Source organism: Hyperoodon ampullatus (genome assembly GCF_949752795.1).
Source record: "Hyperoodon ampullatus genome assembly, chromosome: 3".
Taxonomy (NCBI): Eukaryota; Metazoa; Chordata; class Mammalia; order Artiodactyla; family Ziphiidae; genus Hyperoodon; species Hyperoodon ampullatus.
Window position 1 is genome coordinate 101,931,134 of NC_136916.1, and position 21,272 is coordinate 101,952,405.

Genomic DNA, 21,272 nt, shown 5'->3' on the forward strand with positions numbered 1-21,272 from the left:
ACCAATTAAGTGTATTCTAGTGAATTCTCTCCCAGAAATGTCTATTTTGGTTTGTGAATCCTTTTGCTCGACTCTCCTGCTTGAGAGATTTCTATATATCACACGTTCATATGTTCCACCTCTTGGATACCTTTTATTTCCTTCCTGTTACAGAAGAAATGTGCTGCTGTCTTCAAACAGGATTCACTTAGCTATTCCAGACCTCTATCTTTCACTTTACATCTAACAATGTCTAATCTTTCTTGCATACAAATTATATCAATTCACCTACTTACTCCCTTTTTAATGTAAAGTACAAATGGCCAAACTACAATAAATAAATAATGTTCAATCTTGTTTAATATCCTGATTCTAAAAATTTGGTTTCATGGGCCACTTCATTACTTCTATTCCTTCTGCTACCGACCCTCCTGATTGGATCCCCCAACAAGGGTCCTTCTGCCCAGTGTTGCTCAGGCCAATAGAACGAGACTGAATTCAGTGCAGAAGCAAAGGAAAGCTTTATTTTTCGATCAAAGAATGGAGAAGTGCAAGCTTGAGCTCTAGAGGACACGCTTTTCCTGACAGGCCATGGGTGGGGCTTCTTTATAGGATTCTGGTCTGCAGGGAGGGGGTGGAGTCCTTGCGGTCCTGCACATGCGTGTTGCTCACAGCTCCGCCGCCGCCATCTTGAATCACAGTGTCCAGCACAACTTCTGAGCAAGGGCTGCTGAGCTGAGGTGTCTGCGCAGGCTTTCCGCACGAGGAACGAGGAACTCTGGTCTGAAGTGAAGCGTACAAGGCCTCTGCATGCCACCCGCTGTGAGCAAGTGACGCTAGACTCAGCGTAAAGGAAAAGAAAAAAAAAAGGTTAGACTTTATTTTTTTTACCCAGGTTCCATTTTTATTTCTCAGGAATTGTTAATGGGCTCTGCCGGTGGCATTTTCACTTTTGCCCAAGGTTATGTTTCAAAACTTGTTCTAAAACCAACTTCCTGGCGCTTCCCTGGTGGCGCAGTGGTTGAGAGTCCGCCTGCCGACGCAGGGGACACGGGTTTGTGCCCCGGTCTGGGAAGATCCCACATGCCGCGGAGCGGCTGGGCCCGTGAGCCATGGCCTCTGAGCCTGCGCGTCCGGAGCCTGTGCTCCGAAACGGGAGAGGCCACAACAGTGAGAGGCCCGCGTACCGCCAAAAAAAACCCAAAACTTCTTGGTCTCAGTAGGAATGGCTCCCAAATCTTAAGAACCTGAAATCGTTTTCTCTTTCAGATTTCCTTATGGGTTGCGGGTGAAGGTGTTTCTTCCTAATTCACATGGCAATGCTATGTTCATGGAAGTGGGGGAATGAACAGATGTATTAGTATCCGTAATTCACCAGGTTTCCCGTGCCCTTCTCCCCCTCCCCTGCTAGGACTAGGTAAAGGAGAATACACAAGCTTTCTTTTTCTAAGAGAGAGAATAGAGATGGGAGCCCCTGGTAAAAGCTGGAGAAAGGGGCTAGGACTTAGCAGAGAAGCTAAGGTGATGTATAGAATAAAAGTCTGGGTGAGAAGGAGAGAAGACCTGGAGAAAAAATTAAAGGGGAGGAGGAATGGGGCAGGGTGTGGGGAAGAGAGAGAGAGATTTGTGTTCAAGAGGCTCCAGAACATCCTCCCTCAGGAGAAAACTAGGGAAGGAACGAACAGCTTTTGAGAAGTTCCTGGGAAGAAATTGCTGGTAGAGTAAGCCCACGTGAACAGTGAGAAGTCCATAGTTATACTCCTGGTACCACCTTTTCATCAGCCTCACTTAATATTAAAAACAAATGGCGGGGCTTCCCTGGTGGTGCAGTGGTTAAGAATCCACCTGCCAATGCAGGGGACATGGGTTCGAGCCCTGGTCCGGGAAGATCCCACATGCCGCGGAGCAACTAAGTCCACGTGCCACAACTACTGAAGCCGGCATGCCTAGAGCCCGTGCTTCATAACAAGAGAAGCCACTGCAATGAGAAGCCCGTGCACCACAATGAAGAGTAGCCCCCGCTCACCGCAACTAGACAAAAGCCTGCGCATAGCAACGAAGACCCAATGCAGCCAAAACAAATAAATAAAATAATAAATTTATAATAAATAAATAAACCAATGGAAATCTAATCAGAGCAGAAAGAATTGGCCCCCCAAAGCCTACATTTCTATGAATGTGTGAGACTTAGATTCATTATTTTTAACAATGAACCTTGACCTTAATGTGTAATGTGCCTTCAGGTGTTTGCTGAAGTCATCATGGCTGACTCAATGTTAAAAATACTATTTCTTCCATCTTTAACTCATCCCTTTGATGTGTTTGATTTAAAATGAGTGGTGTATACTAACACAGGAAAACATATATATGATTTATGAAGGAAATATAAGTATACTTGGAGGCAGGTGCTCACTTTTTTTTATTGATGGGGTTCATAGTCAAAATGGTTTAAAGACCACTCCTTTATATTCCACACTAGTCGTAGGTCCAGTCTCCACTGTGTGGCCAGGACTTCCCAGGCCCTTTGCACTCTGAAAAAGAGGTGGCATGAGGACATTAGATAATTAAGAGGCAGTGAAACATGAAGTGAATCTTCCCTGACCCTTGTATTTAAAATAGTAACCCATGCCGTTCTCTGTGCCTCTCCTAACCTGATTTCTCTCTACAGTGGTTATCACTTATCATATCCTATTAAATTCCCTTATTCCATTTATAGCTATCCCCCTCCTTACTAGACTGTAAGCTCTTTGAAGGCAGATTTTTTTTCTGTTTTGTTAATTCCTATACCCCTGTGCCTGGAACATTGCCTGGCACATAGTAGATCCTCAATTCATGTTGGTTGAATGAAAAGGATAAATACCCATTCATCTCTGAGAAGCAGTTCCAAGAACACTCAGTCTGGTAGATTTGGTAGCAGTTTTAAGCCACTGAGTCTTCAGCAGCATTGGCCTTATGTTCGTAAAGTGGCCAAGACGGGAAGTCTTCTCTGGCATATTTCCATCTCTGTTGTCCACATTCTTGTACTGCTTCCCCGCTGCCGAGAAGGGATGCCATGTCCCCCTCCCTGCTCCCACAATTCGGGTGCTCATTGGGCTGTACTTCATCTCTCCTCCCTGTCCCCTGATTCACACACACTTCAGGTTTCTGTTTCGAATATCATTTCTAAATGAATCGGTGTGCTGCACTGGGCCATGGCTGACTGTTGACCGGGTACATACTTGCATCACAATTCGTAACTGATGAAGCAATGCCTCAGCTAGGGAGCCTCACTCTAATGGGAGCATTTCAGGAGGGTGCAGAATCCAGAGCAGAGAGATTTTTGGTATTTTAGGGTTTCTTCAAATCACCCTCTCTGGGCAGCTGCCTTGGTGTCAGCCTTCACCCCCAGAAGTGTACGGACCACTCCCTTGTGGCTGCTCTTGGGTTTCCGGGAATTGCTGAGTTGAGAAATGGGCTGATGATGAGGATCAGTAGGCGCTGCATGGGCACTGCTTTCCCTCCAGCGAGTCTTTCGGTGAAGGGCCTGAGTCTGAGATTTCAGATTTTTTGTGCTCTGGGTGGCTGGTGTTAACAGAGGCAGAGAAAGAAGCTCTTGCTGTGTTTCCTTCTGCTCTAGTTGGTACTGAGTGTTGCAGACACTAACCAGGACTGAGCATGGTGCTCCCTAACTTGAATCTTAGGGGGGAAGGCATTTGAAATCTCCACATGCCTGAAAACCAGAGACTTGTTTTTCTGGCACATTCTTGGTTTGGAAATAAAGCAACAGATGTTTTGGTTTTACCTCTTTCCTCTCTGTTTGTGGCTCCAAACATGGGTGATACTAAGTGTGACAGGTTTTAGGTTTTTATTTATAGCAGTGGAAAACGGTTTGCAGGTCTTTGCAGAGTTCTGGGCCTCGGAGGCTGTCTTTCTACAGCCTCGGCTTAAAATCCTGAAGGCTGGGAGTGCAAGAAACTTGAAGGTTCTAGAAGTTAGGAGTTGCATTCCAAGGGTGGGAGAGAGCATGAGGAATCTGGTGGAACTTCCTCATCCCTTTCACTAAGGCAAGATACATGATGGCTTAGCTGGGAATGTGGGGTTTACAATTACAAAAATCTTTACATCATCATAGTAGAAGGCCTCTTGTCTGACATCATTAAAACTGCTAGCAAGACTGAAAAACTATTAAATTGGGGAATCAATATGATGCCTATCTTAAACATTTTATTTTAGGTCCTGTAAATATACGTATTCATTTACCAATCATTTGATGTAGAGCCAAAGCCTTTTACTTTGAGACGGACCTACTGAGTATAGTTCTGTATTATCTTTCTTAAATAAATCACATCTATAATGCATTTTCTTTAATTTACAAATTATTGTTTCTCAAGTGGAAAAATAACTTTAAAACACTTGCAAAGCACTCTAACTACATCTTCCTTCTGGATTTAAAAGAATTCTTCCCAGCTCCCCCATCACCACACACACTGCCCCATCTGTAATATTTGCTTTTTCTGCACCTAATTGATGACGTTTTTAAAATAAAAATATATTGGGTTATTCCAAAGCATTCAACTATATTTTTATAGAATCAATAACTCCTTTTAAAATTCCTTTTTAAAAACAACGAGGTATAATTGGCAAACAATAAACTGCACATATTTAAATGGTATAATGTGGTAAGTTTTAATATACGTATATAACTGTGAAACCATCACCACAATCAAGATGATCACCCCAAAAGTTTCCTCGTGCCCCTCTGTAATTTCTCCATTCTGTTCCTCCCAAACCATCACCCTCTCCCTTTCCCCCCAGCCACTGATCTGCTTCTTATCACTGTGGGTTAGTTTGCATCTCCTAGAGTTGTACAGAAATCAAATCACACAGTATGCACTCTTTTTTGACTGGCTTCTTTCACTTGGCATAATTATTTTGTGATTTACAATGTATCAATAGTTCATTCCTTTTTATTGCTTAGTATTCCATTTTGTGGACATACTACAGTTTGTTCATTCACCTACTGAACATTTGGGTTGTGTCTTAGTTCATTTAGGATGCTTTAACAAGATATCAGAGAGTGGGCAACTTATAAACCATAGAAGTTTATTTCTCACATATCTGGAGGCTGGGTAGTCCAAGATCAAGGCACCAGCATGGTGAAATCTGTTGAGAGTCCTCTTGCTGGTTCATAGTCAGTGCCTTCTTGCTGTTTCCTCACATGGTGGGAGGGTCTCTCTGGGGTCTCTTTTTAAAAACACTAATCCCATTCATGAAGGCTCCATCCTCATGACCTAAGAACATCTCAAAGGCTGCACCTCCTAATACATCATCTTTCGGGGTTAGGATTTCAACATCCGAATTTGGGGGGAACACAAACATTCTGACTATAGCAGATTTTCCCCACTTGTTGGCTATTTACAAATAAAGCTGCTATGAATATTCATGATCAAGTATTTGTATAAAGATCTGCTTTCATTTCTCTTGGGTAAATACCTAGGAATAGAATGAGTAGATCATATGGTAAAAATATACTTAACCTTTTAAAAAAACTGCCAAACTGTTTTCCAAAATGAATGTACTATTTTACATTCCCCCCAGCAATGTATGAGAGTTCTAGTTCTTCCACATCTTCATCAACGCTTGGTATGGTCAGTCTTTTTAATTTGGGCTATTTTAATAGGTGTGCAGTAATATCTCATTGGATTTTAATTTGCATTTCTGTAATGTCTAATGATGTTGAACATGTTTTCATGCTGTTATTTGCCATCTGTGTCTCGGTGAAGTGTCTATTAAAGCCTTTTGCCCATTTAATTGGGCTGTTTGTTTTCTTAGTATTAAGTTTTGAGAGCTCTTTGTATATTCTGCATATAAGTCCTTCATCAGATGTATGATTTGTAAATATTTTCTCTCAGTCTGTGGCTTGTATTTTTTTAATTGAAATTTTTATTAAAATAATTATAGATACACATGCAGTCATAAGAAATACTATAGAGAGATTTTCCCCTAATGATAGGATTTTACAAAAGTATAATATAATATCACAACCAGGGCAGAAATCTTGATACAATCCACCCATTTTATTCATATTTCCCCAGTTTTGCTTGTACTTATTTGTATATATGTGTTTGTATATGTGTGTGTGTGTGCATTAAATTCTACACAATTTTATCATTTGTGTAGAATCCCGTATCAGCCACCCGTCAAGACAGTTTCAACACCACAGTGATCCCTCAGGTTGCCCTTTTAGAACACACCCACCTCCTTCTAGCAACGCTACCCCCATCTGTAATCCCTGGCAATCATCAATCTGTTCTCTGTTTCTAAAATTTTGTCATTTCAAAAATGTTCTACAAATGGATCATACAGTTTGTAACCTTTTGGGATTTGCTTTTTTTCACTCAGTATAATTCTCTGAAGATTTATTCAGTCATTATGTGTATCAATAGTTCATTCTTTTATTGCTTTGTAATATTTCATGGTTTATGTGTAGAGTAGTTTCCCCTATCCATTGGGGATATATTCCAAGACCCCCCAGTGGATGCTTGAAACAGCAGATAGTACTGAACACTATATATACTATGCTTTTTCTATAGATGCATACCTATGATAAAGTTTAATTTATAAATTAGGCACAGTAATTGCCAGCATCACTACTCTTGTACTTTGGGGCCATTATTAACTAAAGGTTACTTGGACACAAGCACTGTGATACCACGACAGTAGATCTGGTAACTGAGTCTACAACTAAGTGACTAAAGGGCGGGTAGCATATACAGCATGGATACACTGGACAAAGGGTGATTCACATCCTGCACAGGATGGAGCAGGACGGAGTGAGATTTAATCCCCCTACTGAGAAAAGGCATGCAATTTAAAACATAAATTGTTGGAAATTCCCTGGTGGTCCAGTGGTTAGGACTCAGCGCTTTCACTGCCGTGGCCCAGGTTCAATCCCTGGTCAGGGAACTAAGATCCTGCAAGCCATGTGGCAATTAATCAATCGTGAATTGTTTACTTTTGGATTTTTCCATTTAATATTTTTGGACCACAGTTGACCATGGAAAGCAAAACCGTGGCTAATAAGGGACTACTGTACCATAATTTGTTTAACCATTCACTTGTTGAAAGACATTTGAGCTGATTCTAGTTTGGGACAATTACAAATAAAGCTGCTGTGAACATTCATGTATAAGTTTTTGTGTGAACATAAGTTTCCAGTGTTCTGGAATAAATACCCAAGAGCACAGTTGCTAGGTCATATGGCAATTGTATATTTAGCTTTATAAGAAAATTTCAAGCTGTTTTCCAGAGTGACTGTACCATTTTAGATTCCCATTAGCAATGTATGAAGGATCCATTTTCTCTGCATCCTTACCAGTATTTGGTATTATCACTATTTTTAAAATTTTAACTCTTCTGATAGGTGTGTATTGATATCTCATTGTGGTTTTAATTTGCATTTCCATGACAGCTAGTAATGTTGAACATCTTTTCATGTGTTTGTCATCTGTGTATCAACTGCAATGAAATATCTGTTCATATCTTTAGCCCATTTTCTAATTGTATTGTTTGATATTTTTCCTTTTTTTTTTTTTACTGTTGAATTTTGAGAGTTCTTTATATATTCTAGATACTAGTCCTTTGTTGGCTCTGTGGGTTACAAATGTTTTTTCCCAGCTTGTCTTTTTATCCTCTTCACATGGGCTTCCACAGAGCAAAAGTTTTCCATTTTGATGAGGTTCAGTTTATCAACTTTTCCTTTTATGGATTGTTGTTTTGGTGTCAGGTCTAATAACTCTTTGCCTAGCCCTAGACCCTGAAGATTTTCTCCTATGTCTTATTCTAAAAATTTCATATTGTTACATTTTACATTTAAGTGTGATCCATTTTGAGTTAACTTTCATATAAGTTGTGAGATTTAGGTTGAGGTTTATATATCAGTCCTCCAAATGCCTCCTGTGCTCTTTTTGTGCAGAATCACTTGTGGTTCCCTGGCAGGAGATGTTCTCCCACACCTCTTCCCCAGGCCTACGTGCACGCTTCCTCCTCCTTTCTTCTCACCAAGCTGGTTCCTTGTCCACTGAGACTCTACTCACTCTACCTGCACTCAGGATCCTACTCCTCTTGCCTCCTCAAGAACTTTGCCTTTTTAGTTGTCACCCCCCCCTTCCACTGTTAACTTCTCTTTTTCCTGGACCATTCCTATCACTGTACAAACATGCTTTTATATTGCCCTTTAAAATAATAATCCTTCCTTAACTCCATATCCCCCTCTATCTATCTGCCTTATATCACTGTATCTTGCATAAACAAACTTACTGAAAAGAGCGATCTATACCCTCGCTACTCAAGTTGAAGTTTGTGGACCAGCAACATTGGCATCACAGGGGGCTCCAGTTGTGAGAAATGCAAGATCTCAGGCCCCAACCCTCAAACACTATTCTAGATTGTGTTTCTGTGAAGGCATTTTTTAGATAAGATTAACATTTAAATCAGTAGACTGTTTTTTTTTTTGTGGGGGAGGGCCTGTGCCGCGCAGCCTGTGGGATCTTAATTCCCCATCCAGGGATCGAACCCATGTCACCTGCATTGGAAGCACAGAGTCTTAACTGCTGGACCTCCAGGGAAGTCCCTAAATCAATAGACTTTAAACTTAGTCGATTAACTTCCATAATGTGGGTGGGTCTCATCCAATCAGCTGAAAGCCTTAATAGAAAAAGACGACCTCCCTGGAAGAAGAGGGAATTCTGCAAGCAGATGACCTTTAGGCTCTAACTACAACTCTTCCCTGGGTCTCCAGCTTGCTAGCTTGTCTGCCAATGTTAGACTCGCCAAGCTTCCACAACTACATGAGCAAATTCCTTAAAACAAATCTCTCAATAAATAGATACAGATAAAGATACCCTGTTGGTTCAGTTTCTCTGGAGAACTCTAATACACAAACAAACTTCATGTTGTCAAAAACGAATGATTAACTCTGCCTCCCATCTTACCTAAACTCTTAGCACATTTTTTTTTTTGAAAAATTCTTTGTCTTAGGTTCCCTGACAGTATAATTTCCTGGATTTCTACTTACCTCATCGGCCACTCCTTCTCAGTTTACTTTGTTGACTTCAAAATATAATATTAAAGTTCCTCAGGACTACATCAATCCTGGGTGCTTTGCTCTTCTCTCTCTTCACTCTTTCTCTAGGTTATCCCATCTAGTCCTTCTGAAGCTGATGACACCCAATTTTTCATGTTCATCTCAAACTAAGCTCTCCACTCTAAATTGTTATGTGCATATCCATATCATCTACTCACTTCCTCCATCTGGCTGTCTCATTGCCATCTCAAATTCAGCACACCCAAAACTAAACCTCTGATTTCCACTCTCCCCCTTTTACAAACCTGTGCTGCCCCAGCCTTCTCTGCTGTGGTAGCTGACACTAGCAATCCATGTAGATGCTCAAGGCAGAGTCCAAAGAGTCATCCTGGATACCATCCTCTTTCTCAACCACCCATCCAATTTGACAGTGCTTCTGATCCAGTCTATTTCTATAGTATCTTAAGTTTGTCTACTTTTCTATCTTCACAGATCTCCTAGTCTAAACCTCATCTGTGTCTCTAACACCATTCCATGCGTTTATTTTAAGTTGAAATACAGTTGATTTACAATGTTGTGTTAGTTTCGGCAGAGTGACTCAGATCTGTCTGTCTATTTATCTATCTGTCTGTCTATCTATCTATCATCTATTCCTTTTCAGATTCTTTTCCACTATAGGTTATTACAAGATATTGAATATAGTTCCCTGTGTTATACTGTAGGTCATTGTTGTTTCTCTATTTATATATAATAATGTGTATCTGTCAATCCCTAACTCCTAATTTATCCCTCCTGCACCCTTTCCCTTTTGTTAATCATAAGTTTGTTTTCTATGTCTATGAGTCTATTTCTGGTTTGTAAATGAGTTCATTTGTATAATTTTTTTTAGATTCTACATATAAGTAATATCATGTGATACTTGTCTTTCTTTGTCTGGCTTACTTCACGTAGTAAGACAGTCTCATTCATGTTGCTACAAATGGCATCATTTCATTCTTTTTTATGGCTAATATCCCATAGTGTTTGTTTGTGTGTGTGTGTGTGTGTGTGTGTGTGTGTGTATCACATCTCTTTATCCATTCATCTGTCAGTGGACACTTAGGTTGCTTCCATGTCTTGGCTATTGTAAATAATGCTACTATGAACATCAGGATGCATGTATCTTTTCGAATTAGAGTTTTTGTCTTTTCCAGATATATGCCCAAGAGTGGGACTGCTGGATCATATGGTGACTCTATTTTTAGTTTTTAATGGAACCTCCATACTGTTCTCCATAGTGGCATTCCCACCAACAGTGTAGGAAAGTTCCCTTTTCTCTACACCCTCTCTAGTATTTATTATTTGTAGACTTTTCGATGATGGCCATTCTGACTCCACTCAGTGTCTTTTAATGTGCAGTCATCATTCATCACCTCCTCTGTGAAGCCTTCCTTGACTTCTCCCTCCTAGTTTGGGTTAGGTGCACGTCCTGTATACTTTCATGGTACTTTGTTTTTATAAGTAGCATAGTGCCTATTATACTATATTATACTTTTACGTTTACTTGTTTGTCCATCCTGTTTGACTGTGGTCCTTAAGAGTAGGAAAATGATTTATAAATCTTTATTCCCAGTGTCTAGCATGATGTCTGGCATGGAATATGTCTTTTATAAATGTTTGTTGAAAGTTGAGTGAATGAATGCATAGCGTAGTAGAATTGGGAAAACCATATTTGGAACTAGTTGCTACTTTACAAAATTATCATATGGCTCCAAAGATTTCTTTATTTCATATTTTGCTAAAGATCCATAAAAATGAAATTCCTTTAACACTCTTTACCCAAGACATTTTAACTGTTAGACTATGATTCATTCCCTACACAAAGCACTTAATTTTTTGAGGCTTAACTTTACATCTTACTCTTATTTATTTATATCCCCAGAACTCTAAGGGACATCCTCTTAGCTGTTTCTGTGCTGTTACTACAGTGTCCCTTTCTTTCTTGGTAAAACAGACATAGAAATATGACTTAGAACACAAGGAGAAAAGTCAGGACACAATTTTTTTTCAGTTTCACAAGCTACCCATGCCCATGAGATTTTCTGCCTTAGGATCATTCTACCAACCTATTAAATATGTTCTCTTGCCTGGGGCAGTATTCCTGAGAAGGGAGAAAGTTGCCTAAAATCTCCTTAGCAAGTTGTAGAATATTGAGTAATGAGTACCCTTCCTGCCTGACCTTCATTATGTTTACATACCTTCTGCAGTGCGTAATCTTCACATATTTTATTTCAGGTATTAAGGCAGAGCAATTAAGTTTTTCAAGGATTCAAACAAAATTCCATACAATTTCCAAATCTTAGTCTCCATTATGTCTCAGTACTTGGTTGTTAGTGATTTTTATCTGCGTTGGATCTAGTTTATTAAGTTTCACGGAATGAGTAACAGCTACTAAGATGGTACCAGTAGATGTCAGAGACTGGGACAGAATGGCTGAGTGAGTGGGAAACTGCACAGCTGAGAGCAACCATGGCAGTTACAGAATTAGGACGTGGGCATTGGAAAGCACGAAAGGATAATTTTTAAAAGAGGATATAATCATGATTCTCATGTAATATGAAGATATGTCAAAGATTCTGCTTAACTCACTAATTAATGAGGGAGCTAGTAAGATGTTACAACTGGCTCAAATGAGGATTTGACTTATAGAGATTTATATTCTTTACTGGAAAAAATCCACTTGCCTTGCCACGTACAGGAATCATAAGAATGAGAAACATTTGCATTGTTATTGATTTTCTACAACTTCTCTCTCTAAAGAGCTGTAAAATACGCCTGTCAAAGACAACCAAAGGTGGAAAAGACCCAGATGGATGAGCTAGACAGGTCAACCACTAACCTCTTTTGTTGCCCAATTCAAAGTCTTTCATAATTTTTCTTAATAGAAGAATATAAACATATGGACAGATGGTGTGCTCCTAAAGAGAGACTAGAGAATGTTGGAATATATTAATCTTAATGGATACTTACTGAGCACTTACATATTATCTACCAAGAACTATTATAGGCCCTTTACCTGTATTATTTCATGTTCCTTAAACAAGCTAGTAAGGAAAGTATTACAGATAGGAAAGCGGAGACTCGTTGATTTTGGGTACCACGACCAAGGACATACAGCTGAGTCAGGACCGAGACCCAAATCATCACACTGGATTATAGTAAACCTAGCATCCCTACCCGCAACTGTGGTTTTTATATTTGGAGCAATGGGAAAGTTGTGATTTTCAAGGTCACAAGTCTCCGAGCCCAGAACTCTTCTCACTCACCATTTTTCCTGTTAGATCTGGTGATGAAAGAACCAGAATAACACACAGGAGAGATGGTTCCGCTCTCATCTAGCTGTACGATCTTGGGCAAGTCAGCTGTTGAGATGTTATTTCATTTTTGAAACAGGAGGAAAGTATCATACCTACCTAGGTCATGAAATTCTTTGAAAATCAATTGAAAAAATATATGTGTAACTCTTTGAAATATAACATCCTGAGTGGGTGTTAGTTTTCCCTATTATTAGGTTTTAAAAGTGAGGGTAAATGCTGGAAGCAGGATATTTAATGGAAGGGCCATAGAATGCATTGAAACAAACAAACAAACAAAAATATATATATATATAATATTTTTAAAATAAATTTTAATTTATGTATATATACACTTTCCCCCCAGTATACAGCCCATAACTTCTGAGAATAGAGAGTATCTGAAAACTGAAAGGCCCTATAGGAATGCCAACAATGTCTCAGAACTCTTCAACCCAAATAAAAGATGAAAAAGTGAAGTTGATGATAAGTGTAAGTGGCATACTCAGGGTCCCTAGTGTTTAATTCATGATACCCTCTGGGAAAGCTTCTGATTCTGACCTAATTACCTCCCCATGGAACTCACTGGCTCAGTGATAGGCTAAATCAGCAACTTCAGTGGAGCCCTCGGCCCTCAAATCAGAAGGTGGGGTTGTACCCGTGGTTCATAAGAGGATTCTATAAGGTGTTTGCCCTGCTGAAGTAGAGAGAACTTTAATAGGCATCTTATCAAACTAAGCACAGAAGGTACTGGCTTAACTCTTCATAGCCTTTCAGCACTTTCCATCTCTCTAAGTAGGAAAATTCTGCACTTCTTGGTCTGGTGGGGTTGCTGATTCTATTTTAGTCCCCATATATTATACATGATAAATATAAAAGGAATTCTTTTTTTTGGATGAAAGAGGCTTGTATTCCTACATAAGAGAATCATAACTTTTAGTAAAAAATGTAAATTCACCCTGTTTTCATTAAATGTTTTGGATTTGTTTTGTTTAAGTGGAAGAAGCCATGAAGAAAAGTGGGCACAATTCTACCCTAGCACCTAGTGGTAACTGAACTGTGTGATTAGAAAAAGCATCCTCTTCAGACAGACAAATTGTAAAAAGGCACCTCCACCAGACATGGCAGTTAGACCAGAGCTTGCGGCCTTGCCCCAAGCAGCCCCCACTGCTTCCTTCTTACCTACTGGAAGGGGCCCAAACAGCACAATGTAGCCCTCTGTGCTGAACAGTCTATTTCTTAACACTCAACCTTCTTAGAAAGTCAAGAATGGGAGAGGGAGGGCTGTATAAATAAAGCATATCTCTTCTTCCTGTCTCAACACTATGACTAGCACAACTGTAAATGCTGAATAATCATAACAAGGATGATGAGAGTGTACCCTGAAGAGGAGGGACAGGTGAGGGATGTGTCAGAGGGCTGGAGGATGAGTAAACCTCATGGGGACAGGGATGTGGACTTTGAAATGAGTTCTAGTGAAGGGAGTCAGCAGGAAGAGAGAGGTTGTTCTATGAACAGTTTGGACAAAAGCTCAGAAGTTATGAAGAGAGGAAAGTGAGATTCACTGGGAAGAAGTAGAGTTGAACCTAACAATGGAGAGGTGTAAGCTAGACAGTGAGTTCTTTGAAAAGATGGCTGGGTCTTCTTCAGTCTAACACCCCCATTGTTTAGCATGGAGCCTGGTTCAATTTATTTACTTAATAGATTGATTAATTAATAGATTTTAGGCAATGTCAGATTGACCTAGAGTCAGTCAGTGCAGCAGCAGGTGAAGTCATCCCCTACTCTTTATTGATGACCCAGCCAGTCCCTTCTGCCTTCCCACTACAGCACTCACATCTGCCTATGACAGCTGCACTTCCAGAACTCCCCGATTTGGCTCAGTCATTTCAACCAGGGATTGCAAAAACTGAGTAACCACTGAAACACTCAGGGAACATTTAAACACAGCTCCTGGGTCCCCAGATGCTTCTGGTCATTAGCCAAGTGAAGCAACCATTCAGTTAACCAACAACAGGAAAGAGGAGAAATTAGAGGCCTAAAGCTGAGGGAATGTGGGGAGTGGGAGCTTGCTGACTTCAGACTCTGGGAGCATTCCCTTCTTATGCCCTCTCCCTGCACATCTCAGTTTCCTGTATCACCTAATGTTGACGCTACAGCAGCATCTGGGCTACTTCAGGTTCACAACCTTCAGGGCCACAGCATCACGTCAGCTGTCACTTTGAATTCAACCTAGGTCGTCAAAGTAATTGTGCAGGAAGGCAGCAGAATGCTCAGGACCCAGCCCCTCATATGGTTCCATCTTCCAACCTCTCCTATTCAAAATACACCTTCTGAGCTGAATCACTATTTTTTCCCAGCTCCCACCTCCATCCCCTGTCTTCAACCCCACTCTTCGAAAATCCTCCTTTCTAAACTGCACAATTGTTATAGGATATTTCTCAGTTATAAGGGATTATACATATTCCAAAAATTTCTTTGTTGGAATTCCTTTGGAACTCAAAGCACATTTCCCAGAAAAAATGATGTCTGACAGATTCTTAGGTCACCCATAAAGTTCTATTTAACATATGCTTAAATTAATTCATAACATTTTACTCTCTCTAGTTGCTACTCATTTAACTGATGAGTAAACCAAGGCCCAGTGAAAGTGAGTTGCCCAACCCAAGGTTCTCAAGAAGGTTGGAGTGAGGACAGGGAATGCTTGGTGGTTGTGTGACAGGTGGCTTTGATGGGCTGGAGCTCAGGCAGTGGAGAACAGCTGGAGACAAGGTTATGTGGACACAGTTTGGAAGGCATCAGAGGAGAAGGGCTGGGTGGCCACCTGGATTCAGTAACCAGCAGAGTGCTACTTGCACAGTGTGGGGACTGCCCATCTTCCGACATGGGCCCTCCATGACTGAACATAACCCTTCTCTTTTAGGAAGGAGGTGGTGTCTCCCATTCTTGCCCTGACTCATGCCTAGTGTGTAGGTGTCCAGAAAGCGGGGAGGCCCTTGAGTTTGTAGACACACCGTGGTTCTCAGGAGGACTCCAACACTGGAGAAGAGGGAGGCTGGGGAATGCCTTCACTTGCGCCCAGGAAGAAGTGGTGTGGTGAACGCGGAGTGGCAGCTGCCACAGTGGTCCTTTCATTTAGGTGAATATTCAACATGTAATGAGCACCTACCATGGTGTGACGTATTTCCACGTATTGTCCTTGAAGTTTGCTTTAATTTGATTCTACCTATATAAAAGTAACTAAATGGGGGCAGGGGTGGTGCAGAAAGGCTACTCTCCCACTCCTGCTTTTATAAGTGAATATTTATTTTCCAGTTTTCATGTCATAAGCATATGAAGAAGGCCTGCTTTGTGTAAAACCTTGTGATCAATTGTATGTTGTGGCAGGAAGCAGGAAAGTTTGCAAATATAAAAACAGTCCTTCAAAAGACTTTGCAATTTATATGGGGAAGCACATGTGCCTCAATAATATGGGAACGTCAGGGAGAGGAATGCTGACTGTGCAAGGGATGTACAGAGGGTCAGCCTTGATATCGCAAATTGGGATTCTGCTCCTATGAATGCACTTTTTCATAGTTCATTTCTTACGTATAAGTAAAGCATGCACAGAACACGAACTCCAATAGGGACAAAACGATATTCAATGAAAAGCTTATCTCTCCTTCCTCCTAGTCTTCTTTCTGTCCCCAGATGCAACCATATTTACAGTTTCTTATACAGCCTTCCAGGGTATTCTCTGTATTTACATACATCTGTTATTTTTTTCCTCTTTGGTTTACTTTACTTAACAACATATCTTAGAATTTTTTCCAGAGTAGTATATATAGAGACTTCCCTCATTTCTTTAAATTTTCTTTAAACCAAAGCCCACAGGTCAAATCTGGGCTCTCTGTTTTTGTAAATATAATTTTATTGGAACAAAATCACCTCCATTCATTCACATGTTGTCAATGGCTGCTGTTGCACTACAATGGCAGGGCTGAGAAACTGCAACAGAGAATGTATGATCTGCAAAACCTAACATATTTTCTATATTCCCTTTGCAGAATAAGATTGCTGACCCCTGTTTTAAATGACTACATAATGTTCTATGTATGAACTGTTATAATTTACTTTAAGAGTCCCCTATTAAAGGATACTTAAGTTATTTCTAATCTTTTGTTATAATTAACATATTAATACTTGTGTTATTCTCAAATATGTGAGTATATCTGTATAAGAACCCAGGAGTGGGATCACTGGGCAAAAAATATCATAGATTTTTCATAAATATATGCATTAATGATGTAAAGGAAGTCTAAGGCCAGAAGATGGACCAATAGCAAGAATGAATTGAGAACTCTGGGCTGCTAGGAGAGGAAATGAAGAACACTATTGCAAAGGAGAGTAAAAGGTGGTTGCTTTCAGCCACATGCCTTGAATGGGACTGTGGGAATCTGATGGATGGAAAGTATGTATCTCCATTCAAATAAATCTACTGATGTATCAGGACTGTGGAAACAAATGCAAGAGCATTCACTCCTGTTAAGGTCACTCTGTTTTTTTTAACATCTTTATTGGATTATAATTGCTTTCCATTGTTGTGTTAGTTTCTGCTGTATAACAGTGAATCAGCTATACATACATATATCCCCATATCCTCTCCCTCTTGTGTCTCCCTCCCACCCTCCCCATCCCACCCCTCTAGGTGGTCACAAAGCACGAGCTGATCTCCCTGTGCTATGCAGCTGCTTCCCACTAGCTATCTATTTCACTCTTTGTCCTAATTGCAAACTCCTCTTCACATCCCTCCCTGTTCTCATTCCCCAAAAAGAGCTGCGTCAGAGCCTTGGAGGCAAACACATTTGACTGTCAGAGCTGCTGCTTTGGGGGACAGCTGCATAGATCACTGGGGTCAGGCAGTTTGACTTTGTGTGGACAGGTTTGCTTGACTTCACCTTTGCTAGACTGAACAGGTCTTGGCGATGGGGTTGTGGGTTCCTCAGCCCTGGGAGACCAGTTTGAGCTCATTCTTAGAAAAGGGGATCTGGAATCAACAAGCTTTGGGAAGAAAATCATCCCAGGAGGCTCAGAAGAGTTCAGATCTTCTCTATAGAGAACAAGAGGTGGGTCTGAGAACCAGGAGCAATTCAGGCCTCTACTTTCACCCACTAGTGCCCTGCTATGTGCCAGGCCATATGCTAAGGGTGAGTGTATAGGGATAAAGAAGAGAATTTGGCTGACCGTCAAAGGGCTCACAGCCTAGTGGAGGAAAATAGAGAGACCTGCAGTTCCCAAACTGTGTGTACCTTATACATTTTCAAGAAAAACACATCCATGCTTGACATCTGTCAGACCTGGCACAAACAGCTAACTCAAAGTAGTTCACAGCTTCAACATTAGGACGAAACACTCCTTTCAATGATGCCATATCTTTGCAAAGCTAGGTTTTTGGAAGTTGTTATGCTAAAAAAGAAGTAACACATAAAACTCAACATGGAAGAGAAAATGAGGGTGGTTGTATCCAGTCTGACACCAAGTTTGAGAAGCTATGCATGCCAAACATGTACACACATCCCATTAGTAAGTGAGTGTGGTTAAGAATTAAATAAAACATGGTATTTTTTCTCCCAATTTATATGTATTGTTTTTTGAAATGACTACTAAGTTGTCAGGACAGAAATATTTATAAATAAATGGAACTGTTATTTCTTTTGGCCTTTGTGCACTGGAAAAAAATTAATGAAACACTAGGGCACAGAGAACTGAAAAAGTTTGGGAACTCTGAGATGGACATGTAATGCTACTTCCAGCATTGTGGCCTTGAGAAAGTTAACACTCCAAGCTCAGCTACCAGTTCCTCAAATAGGGATAGGATATAATAAGGATAATAAGGAAAATAGGGAAAATAAGACTAAATACCTTTGGGGTTGTTGTAAAAGTTAAATGAGATAGTGCAAGTAAAGAATTTAGCACAGGGCTTGGCACATAGTAAATGACCAACAAACACTGACAAATATAAATCCACAGAACCTTGGAAACTGTAAGTTTAGCCCTAACTACCCTAACAACGTCAGCTTCAAATTCATTTTTAAGCTTTCTGTTTCTCAAATCAAGTGCTGTTGCCATGGTAACTGTTGTAATGTCTGTAATATCTGGTGTCAACCAATTCATTCTGAAACCAGGAAATTAATAATCCCGCAGGAAATTAACAACCCCCCTGAGATTTGTCATGGTACTATGTGAACGATTTCACTGTCAGTCTCCCATTAGGGCTTTCCTCCTTACATGAGTTCACAGATTGCTTATTCTGTTTGATAAATCTAAGGATCCTTTAAGAAGCAATTTAAGACAAATTGCATCAAAATTACTTTCCGGTGTCTCTGAAATAGTTCTGTTTCAAAAACTCAATTGCCTTGACTATGGTACGGTTTTATCATGGTTTATATTTTTGTAAAACTAATTTTGTATCTAAGATCTTATTTCCCTCCCAAAGACAAATTTATAGTAAGATCCATGAGTCCTCATTTAAAAAAAGAAATCCTTCCATTTTGGACGCTACCTTAATTCCAAAACAGCCATGAATGAAGATGGCTACTTCTACTATTAAACAGAGCCTTCCAGGCCTTTCAGCAAAGCTGGTAACTTTTCTGCTAGTTCCAGATGGGTTTTAAGAATTCATTAGACATGTTAACTTTAGGAAAGTTGATCAGATTAGATAAAAGAAGAGAGAAAACCCGCACTCTAATTGTCTAAATCATTGGTTCTCAAATGGGATCGGGGAGGGTGTTTACACACCAGGAGACATTTGGCAATGGCTGGAGACATTTTTGGTTGTCAGAATTGGGGTGGGGTGTAGGGAGGTGGCACTGCTACTGGTGTAGAAGCCAAGGATGCTGTTAAATTTCTTACAGTGCACACAGGGCAGCACCCACAACAATTATCTGACCCCAAATGTTAAGATTACTGAGGTTGAGAAACCCAAGCTGGTCTTGATATTATTCCTTTTCTTCATTGAATCACACTTTTTGGTTCTTCATTCTAATACCTCTTCTCCTGACCTTATGGATTCCTTTGAATAATTAGCTCCTGAAATTAGGTTACAGTAGCTGCAGAAAAGTATCAGGCTTGTCTCCAAGTCAGTGGTCCTCAACATTTCTGCACATTAGTATCACCTGGGGGAACTTTCAAACTATGTCAGTGTCTGGACTGCATCCTTGACCAATTTAATCCAAATATCCAGAATTAGGACCTAATTGCAGTATGTTTCAAAAGTTTCCCAAATGACCCTAATGGGCCACCAGGGTTGAGCACCATGAATCTAAATAAATAGAAAGGTTATTTACTCTACTAATCATGCACCCACAAAGAGAGAACTCAGTTGCAGGAGGGGGGGATAGTGATGTTTCTGTCAATGTAGAAATGCTTTTTTTTCCCCCTAAGCATCAGGTTGACTATTTGAATCAAGGGCTATTTGAGATCTTCACTCATGTGGCTTGATCACCTGTGATATTTCACTTTTGGTGGCTGATCTATGCATGACCCAAATTTTATATACCTATAAGTTCTCAAGGGTTTTCTTAATCTTTTTCAAAAAATTATAAGTTAAAGAGAAGTATGTAGCCCTCCTCTGGTGCCCCAAAACTTGACTTTCACCTTTACTCGAGTCTAAAGAAGACAGGAATATTTCTTCTTTGTACCTCATGCACCAGTGGAACCCAGATGCCTCTTAGCATCCTGAAAGGCCAAAGGACGGTTTTCCAATTCACCCTTTCTCTGTCCCTTTCGCCCTCACTCCCAATCGCCCTAGAAAATACCGCTTGAGCAGATGGTTTTGGTGTGATGCCCCAGAGGTTAACAGATGTGAATTCTGATGGAATAGCAAGAGGACAGAACTTTTCCACTGCTATATTCAAACCAAACTCATGGTTTTCCCCCCAGCAAACAAAAGGTGCTTCAGACGGCTGACTTTAAACATCTAAGCCAGGGTCAAAGACTTCTCAGAACAAGGGGAGAAGTAGAAGTCAATAAGAGAGAGCTGATTTCATCATCACAAGAAATGAACACTTTTTAGTAGGCAGCCTACTTCTCATTCCCCAAGGGTTGCCACCTTCTGGCCCTGCCCAGTGCCCTCCTTGAAGGACACCAGATGTTTAGGGAAATAGGCCTCTTTCTCTTGATGGACTGTGATAAACGAAAAGTGTTTTATCAAAATGGAGCACAGGACCTTAGTTGTATCCTCAAGAGTCCAAGAGTTTTCATGAATATTTTTAATATTATGCTGTCATGTCATTCTAAACAGTATGTTAGCACAATTCTGATCATCTGAATAACTACCTTAAAATTAAGATGCCACTTGCTATAGGTACATGAAATTGTGTTTATGTTCTAACCCTGCAAAGGGTCGGTGATGTTGCTGAGTGCTGCCCTAAAACTTTGGTAGTTGACTACAGAAAGATGGCACAATGGAGTCATCACATTTTCATAGCATAGCAGTCCTACAATATTTGCTTTGTGAATGGATATGCCGCACGGATACCAGTCGTGAGTATACCACCTTGAGACAACAGGTGATTGACAGTGAGCAGAGTGACAAATAGACAATAAAGCATTCTTTTATTCAATTCTATAAAAATATTTTGATTATTACTACTAATACCATTTTATAATAGCTACTTATGAAAACCAGCATTCACTGCTTTAATGCTTTTATTTTGAAATATAAAAATTACTAAATTTAGAATTGTACCAGAGGCTACTTCTTTCTAGCATTAAACCCAAAATCATGTTTTCCTTCTGTAAATCATTATTTATCATATTTAATTGGTATTTTAAATTTAATTTTCATTAGTCTTGTATTTTGTTTGTATTTAATGTACAAATTTGGGTTTTGTATTTACATAAGAGCCATAAATATA